An 8,569-nucleotide genomic window follows, 5' to 3' on the forward strand; every position below is an offset into this window, starting at 1 on the left:
CTTCTGTTGCTGCTCCCTACCTGGATGGTGCTTGCAGGAACCAAGGCAGATCGGTGGCGAAGAGCTCGTTCAAGCTGGAGCACCCGCTTGGTTCATCTCGTCTTCTCATGCTCCCCTCTTTTCGTATGGAAGTTGGTCGAATTAGGGATGTTCGTCTTTTATGGAGGTTGTGCTATCTGCTGTATTATGCGGGTTTTTTTCCGGTAGATGGCGAAATATTATGTGGGTTGGGTGGTTGACCTTACGAATTATTGGAATAACTGCAAGTATTCGTAGGAATTTGGTAGATGAATAGTTATCTGCGTAATAGCATGCTAATTTCCTTTGAGGGGAGCTAAAACCAAAGCACGCCGAGCTTTAGAACACAAAAACGAGCTTGTGATTGTTCTTGTAGCTGTGTGGCTGGATTGAGTTGATGGTCGCAATACACACCTCTGATAGTTGTATAAGTAATCATAATCATGATTCTGATCATCATGCTGCATCACCTAAACTAATCTGGGGGTTGATAAACTGCAAACGATTCTTTGGTGGAACAATTAATTTGTATAACAATTTTGTGGCCCGTTCTGTTGCACTGTGTAAGAATAGGAACTTACAGTTCTATCCTCGAACACTGGTTGAGAGGAAGTTCTTCTATGAGTTTTGGTAGCCTAATATCCTTCTTCTCGCTGGATATGTGTGAAAGGGTCCTGCAGTGAAATTGAGAGGAGATAATTCTATGAGTTCTCTCTATAAACGTGGACTTTTACCTTTGGTTATTGATCATTAGCTATTGACATGTATGTTTTACTCTAATTGTATGCCTTTACTTTAGCAGTTTTAAGATTTCCATCACTTGTGATGATCTGCTAGTTACAGTTCTATTTGAACATTATTGATTCTACATCATAATATTTACTCTTGTTCTATCAGCTGCAACCTTGATCTTTAACTTATTCTGAGGATACATTTTCCTTTTAGTCAGTTCAGAATAAGATTTTGCTGTTTACTGCATTGCAGAGAGGAGGCAGGCGTAGGCTAACCGCATAAGGGAGAAGTACTCTGACATAATTCCTGTAAGCTTATACTTGTTATTATTGTTCAGTATAAATTGTTTCCTTACCCGTGATTTGTTTGATCTAATCTGTAACTTTGTAATGTAGGTGATCGTTGAGAAGGCTGGGAAGAGTGATATTCCTGACATTGACAAGAAAAAGTTAGTTCTGCTCAAACATTTCACACTATTTAAACCTTTCTGTAGATTAGAATATCTCCATCTTCATTTCATACTATTTAAACAACTAGCAGTTGGTGTTGTTAAGGTTGTCCTATAGGCTTGTATGAATCATTACCACTGTGCGTTGTTACTCTCGTGTGTTCTTTAATTAGCATAGCTGTGTCACGGGTTCCTGCTGATAACTCAGGGTAGTTGATGCCATTCATTTCTAACCATTTCACCAATAGTATTGTGTGTGGCTTGTGGGTCTTTTGTGGACACAATTTATTCCAGTTGTTTCAAGGACTGAATTGGGATCAGTGTTCACTGGAAATTGGGTTGGTACTTGCTGGTGTGGTGCACCATTTGCACAGGTTTTTACTTAAACATGTACTATTGGAATCCACATCTCTATGGTCCAAAAGCAGGGGATCTTTTGATGCATCAAAACTTTGTCTCATGTTACATCGAAGTATGAGATTGGCCATTATCGACCATCAGCTGTTCTATATTCTAATAGCCGTCACCCAACTATACAGGTACCTTGTTCCTGCTGACCTTACAGTTGGACAGTTCGTGTACGTTGTCCGGAAGCGGATCAAGCTCAGTGCTGAGAAGGCCATCTTCATCTTTGTGAAGAACACTCTTCCACCGACAGGTAGGGAGCAGCAACAGAATTTCTCCCTAAACAAACCTGTGTCTACCTAGTCATCCACCACAAGGAAACATCCACATCAATTTTGTTCTTGATATATTTTATATTGGTTTATAGCTCACTGATCATACCATTTTTTTTATTTGTGATATAAGAATATTTGCCTTCTCAAACTTCCATTTTTTTGGGATTGTATTATGCTCAATTAAAAAAAAGCACACTCGCATAATTAAATTAGCTTTGCCAAGGATATAGGGCAAAACTTCCTCGTGTAGATCTTCTGCTTGTATTGCACTAAGCTCTTGGTTACCATTTGGAATCTTATTCCAGGATCCATGTTAATCCCATACATATTTCCGAGCTTGTAGGATGACTGGAATATTGCCCTGTTTTACGCCGAATGACTGGAATGTTGCCCTGTTTTACGTCGAATATCTCAAGCGACAAAATTTGCTCTTAATGTATTGCTGCACGATCTGGATATCTCTCAAAATTTAGTACTTTCTGGTGTTGATCTCAAGTGCTGGCTCCTACAGCATTGCATTTCACCAAGTGAAATGCTACATTTCTACTCCTAACCCATTCTCTCTTTCTTAGTGTTTTTGTTATGCAGGTTGGAAGAAAAGAAGAAGATCCAGAGAAGATCTTAGTAATAAGATAGTTTTTAGGAAAATAGATATTTAGTTTTAGGTCATTTCTTGTAATTTCAGATATGGAGTGCTTGTCTTTAATTTTTGTTTTGACTTTGTGAAACTTGCTACCTAAGGATGAAACTGTGTAATATTGATGAAACTATGTATATGTATGGATGAAACTTGCTACTATTGGTAACATGTGTTGGATGTGCTATATTGGTCATATATATATATATATATATATGTGTGTGTGTGTGTGTGTGTGTGTGTGTGTGTGTGTGTGTGTGTGATTTTCTGTGAAAATGAATTGATATAAGAAGAAACAGAGCCATGCACTTTGCCGTCCACCAGCAGATGGCAAAGAGCCATGCCCTTTGCTGTCCGTTGGCCGTCCGTCAACAGACGGCAAAGTGCCCTTTGCCGTAGCTCGTTCAGCCGGATGTTTTGCCGTCTGCTGGTTGGCAGCAAAGGCCTTTGCCGTCCGCAAGGCATGCCTTTGCCGTTAGCCATGGCAGATGGCAAAGTTCCTGATTTCTGTAGTGTGGGTTGGCGTCTCTTTTGTTCAATGCACCGATTGTACATTTAGCAGCCAAAACAAGCATTATGACTTGCAAGTCGTTGTATTCCTGAAAGAACATGTTCTCAAATTGTCAACAACAGGTGCTATCCTCTATAATTAACATCAGTATTATGCTCTCGAATGGACAATCTTATATCAGAACAATACAATAGTCAGAGTACACAGAACTTTATGATTCACATTCAATATTTTGTAACAATAATCACACTCATTCACTGAACTCCACTCACATGATTACAATCTGGATACGACATTCAGTCACACTATTCACTAGAGTATACACTCAATTCAAATCAATTACAAGCTCAAATTGGCATTTCGCCTGAGTGTTGCCACTTCTCTGTTGTTTCGGGTTGTCTGCACAACTGAAACTCTAGGCACCTGTTCAGCAAGGAAAGCTAGCACCGAACCAATGCAACACGAGCCAAGCAGCAGAGCAATCTTCCGAGAAGAATCGGCGGCGGCGACGATGCTTGGTATGCGGCTCAACGGTCTCGACAGCTCCGGTGGCGTCGCACCCTATACACGGCCAGGGCTGACTCCGTCGCCTCAACAGCTAGGCAGCGTGACGCCTTGGACGGGGCAATAGCTGGCTCCGCCGCTCCACGGCTACGCTGCTCGCGCCCTGATGGAGCAGTGGCTGCTCTTCACCGCGCCGGCGTAGCGAACCCTAGGAGATACAAGAGCGACTGACTGACAACGATGGCGATGGAGAGAGCCGAGAGCGATGGGTAGCGTACTAGCGTCAGATTGGGCCGATGGATCCATATTTCTGTTTCCACCCGAGCAAAAAGCTGGCGAGTATTGATGGATGCGTGATGGACGGTGCAGCTTGAACGACGTCAATCTGCAGTACTAGTACTTCCCTAAGTGAGAGGATCTCGTTCTCATGAAGTAAAGTGGTCCTAATTCGATAAACCGTCACCATTCATTTTATTTTTCTTCATAAAACCATCAACATTGCGGTGACAGTTTTCAGAAAAAGCTGATCGAGTGATTAGGGCATATACATTGGTTGAGTCTACAATGGGTTATATCTTGTCCTATCTTTAATAACTATTTATTCCTAAAAATGCGGGGAGACATCTTGTGCTAAGCGATCATCTTTTAAATAATAAAAGGCAAGTCTTTTCTTATGATTTCTCTCTCCTCCATGTTAACATTTAACATAGCATTATTGTACATACCCTTAGAGTGTGTTTAAGTGAAAACATGACATCTAGGGCCCGCATGTCAGTGGTGACGTGTCAAGAAAAGTCAACAATGTTTGCATGGACTGTTAAATCAATATAGGCCCACTTGTTAGCTGATACGTTTTCATCGTATCTACTTTTCAAACTATTTTGCCTTGTTTTGGACTCTAATTTGCATGATTTGAAGGGAAGTAACCCGGACTAACACTGTTTTGAGCAGAATTGCCATGGGGTTATTTTTGTGCAGAAATAAAAGTTCTCGAAATGACATGAAACTTTATGGAGATCAGTTTTGAAATAAATAAAAAATATTGATGAAAGAATCAACCGAAGGGAACCCACACCCTGGTCACAAGGGTGGCCCTGGGGCGCGCCCTTTGTCCTTGTGGGGCCCCTGGACCTCCACCAACCTCAACTCCAACTCCATATATTCATGTTCGGGGAGAAAACAAATTAGAGAGAAGGATTCATTGCGTTTTACGATATGGAGCCGCCGCCAAGACCTGTTCTTCCTCGGGAGGGCAGATCTGGAGTCCATTCGGGGCTCCGGAGAGGGGAAATCGTCGCCGTCATCATCATCAACCATCCTCCATCACCAATTTCGTGATGCTCACCGCCGTGCGTGAGTAATCTCATCGTAGGCTTGCTGGACGATGATGGGTTGGATGAGATTTACCATGTAGTCAAGGTAGTTTTGTTAGGGTTTGGTCCCTAGTATCCATTATATTCTAAGATTGATGTTGCTATGACTTTGCTATCCTTGATGCTTGTCACTAGGGTCCGAGTGCCATGATTTCTGATCTGAACCTATTATGTTTTTATGAATATATGTGTGTTGTTGATCCTATCTTGCAAGTTATAGTCACCTACTACGTGTTATGATCCGGCAACCCCGGAGTGACAATAGTCGGGACACTTCCCGGTGATGACCGTAGTTTGAGGAGTTCATGTATTCACTAAGTGATAATGCTTTGGTCCGGTACTCTATTAAAAGGAGGCCTTAATATCCCTTAGTTTCCAATAGGACCCTGCTGCCAGGGAGGGTAGGACAAAAGATGGCATGCAAGTTCTTTCCCATAAGCACGTATGACTATATTCGGAATACATGACTACATTATATTGATGAACTGGAGCTAGTTCTGTGTCACCCTATGTTATAACTGTTGCATGATGAATGCCATCCGACATAATTATCCATCATTGATCCATTGCCTACGATCTCGTTTCACATTGATCTTTGCTTAGTTACTTTTTCGTTGCCACTATTACGGTTGCTACAAAACTGCTACTTTTACTTTTGCCACCGTTACCGTTACTTCCATACTACTTTACTACTAAATAATTTGTTGCAGATATTAAGTCTTTCAGGTGTAGTTGAATGGAAAACTCAGCTGCTAATACATGAGAATATTCTTTGGCTCCCCTTGTGTCGAATCAATAAATTTGGGTTGAATACTCTAACCTCGAAATTAAACTATCACGATCCCCTATACTTGTGGGTTATCCAGACCTTTTTCTGGCGCCATTGCCGAGGAGCATAGCTCTATTCTCCGAGTCACTTGGGATTTATATCTTTTGATCACTATGAGATATTTGAAAGATCAAAGAACCAAGATTTTTCACTCAACTACGAGGGGAGGTAAGGAGCTGCCATCTAGCTCTTCACTTGATTCACCTTCTGTTTTGAGTAAACTTGCGACACCTACGCATGCTATTGGTTCTGATATGTCGTAGTTGATGATACCACTTCTGCTATGCATGATGCTTATGATGATACTACTTCTTTTCTTGATAATATTGTGCCACTAGGTGAATTTCTTGATGAACAACTTGCTAGGGTTAGAGAGAATGAAATTACTGAAACTGATGATACTATTAAAACTAAAGACTATGATTCCCCCCTAGATATGAATTGCCTGTTCTACCTGAGGGTTATATTATGGATGAGGAAACTGCTAGAGACTTTCTTGCTTGTAGTGACAGAGATGATCTTAAGGAACTGTTAGCTAAGATGAAAGAAAAGTCTTTGAATGCTAGAATGCAATATGATCCCAAGTTTGCTACTTCACCTATCTGTGTTACTGATAAGGATTATGACTACTCTACCAATCCTGAGTTAATTACTTTGGTTGAATCTGAGCCTTTCCATGGTAATGAATCTGAAACTGTTGTGGCACATCTTACTAAACTGAATGATATAGCCACCCTATTTGTTCATGAGGAAAAAATTCACTATTACTATATTCTTAAGTTGTTTCCTTTCTCATTAAAGGGTGATGCTAATATATGGTTTAATTCTCTTGATCCTTGTTGTGTGCGTAGTCCCCAGGATATGATTTACTACTTCTCTGCAAAATATTTTCCTGCTCATAAGAAACAAGCTGCCTTACGGGAAATATTTAACTCTGTGCAGAATGAAGAAGTGAGTCTCCCACAAGCTTGGGGGTGGCTTCTTCGATTACTTAATGCTTTCCCTAATCATCCTCTCAAGAAAAATGAAATACTTTATATCTTTTATAATGTACTAACCGATGCTTCTAGGGACCACCTAGATAGTTGTGCTGGTTGTGTTTTTAGGGAAATAACTGTTGAGCAGGCTGAATTGCTATTCAGTAATATATTGAGCAATGATAATGATTTGACACTTCCTGAACCAACTCCGAAGCCAACTCCGAAGAAAAGAAGTATTCTATTTCTCAGTCCTAAAGATATGCAAGAGGCAAAGAAATCTATGAAAGAAAAAGGTATTAGAGCCAAAGATGTTAAGAATCTACCGCCTATTGAAGAAATGCATGGTGTTGATAACCCTACATAGGTAGTAGAGGTAAATTCTCTCTATAGATTTGATGAAGGTGATATCCCGCATAATAAGTCTGCTAGTCAATGCTTGGATGAGTTTGATAACTTTATTGTTAAACAAGAAAATTTCAATGCTTATGTTGGTAGACAATTGAAACGTAATGCTTATATGGTTGAACAGTTGAGTGATTATATGTGTAGAGCTAAAAATGACCTTAAGCTTATTAGTAAACATGCTTCCATGGTTACAACTCAAGTAGAACAAGTACTTAAGGCACAATATGATTTGCTCAATTTGTTAAATAATAAGAACAATGATAATGTTATTAGGGTTATGACTAGAGGTGGTAAAATGACCAAGGAACCTTTGTATCCTGAGGGCCGTCCTAAGAGAATTGAGCAAGATTCTCAGATAATTAATACTGATGCACCTAGTCCTACTAAAAAAAAGAAAAAGAATACTGATAGGACTTTGCATGCTTCTAGTGAACCTGTTATTGACATAGCTAAGAATCCCAATGATATTTCTATTTCTGATGCTAAGACACAATCTGGTGATGAACATGAACCTAGTGATAATTTTAATGATGATTTTCATGATGATGCTCAACCTAGTAATCATAATTATGTAGATTGAACCTGCTGTTGATCTTGATAACCCACAATCAAAGGATCAACATTATAATAAGAGAGACTTCGTTGCTAGAAAGCACAGTAAAGAAAGAGAACCATGGGTTCAGAAATCCATGCCTTTTCCTCCTAAGCCTTCCAAGAAAAAGGATGATGAGGATTTTGAGTGCTTTGCTGAAATGATTAGACCTATCATTTTGCGTATCGTTTGACTAATATGCTTAAAATGCCTCCTTATGCTAAGTATATGAAAGATATTGTCACTAATAAAAGAAAGATACCAGAATATGAAATTTCCACCATGCTTGCTAATTATACTTTTAAGGGTGGAATACCAAAGAAACTAGGAGATCCATGGGTACCAACTATACCATGCTCCATTAAAAGAAACTATGTTAAAACTGCTTTATGTGGTTGAGGGAGTCCTGGATTCGGGGGTCCTCAGGTGTTCGATCTATCCAATATGGGCCGGACTGATGGGCGTGAAGATAAAGTAGAAAACCACCCCCATGTCCGGGTAGGACTCCTGTGTGCGTGGGTAGCAAGATTGGTGTCCGAATATGCCCTTTCCTTCTCATGTAAACCGCCTTGGTGTAACCCTAGGCCCCACCAGTGTGTATATAAACCGGAGGGGTTAGTCCGTAGAGGCGATCATCATCATTATCGTAATATTCATAGGCTAGACAGCTAGGGTTAGCCATTACAATCTTGAGGTAGATCAACTCTTGTAACCCCTATACTCATCGAATACAATCAAGCAGGACATAGGGTTTTACCTCCTTTAAGAGGGCCCGAACCTGGGTAAACATTGTGTCCCATTGTCCACTATTACCATTGTCCTTGGAAGTAAAACTTGCCCCCCCACATGAGATCTGCAGG

General features: G+C 40.3%; 1 pseudogene; it reads left to right on the top strand.

The window, feature by feature from the left end:
- Window positions 1–2: 2 nt before the first annotated feature.
- LOC119309226 lies at window positions 3–2,686 on the top strand (annotated as a pseudogene).
- Window positions 2,687–8,569: the final 5,883 nt, after the last annotated feature.

The sequence above is a fragment of the Triticum dicoccoides genome, chromosome 5B (assembly GCF_002162155.2).
Source record: "Triticum dicoccoides isolate Atlit2015 ecotype Zavitan chromosome 5B, WEW_v2.0, whole genome shotgun sequence".
In the NCBI taxonomy this organism is placed as follows: Eukaryota; Viridiplantae; Streptophyta; class Magnoliopsida; order Poales; family Poaceae; genus Triticum; species Triticum dicoccoides.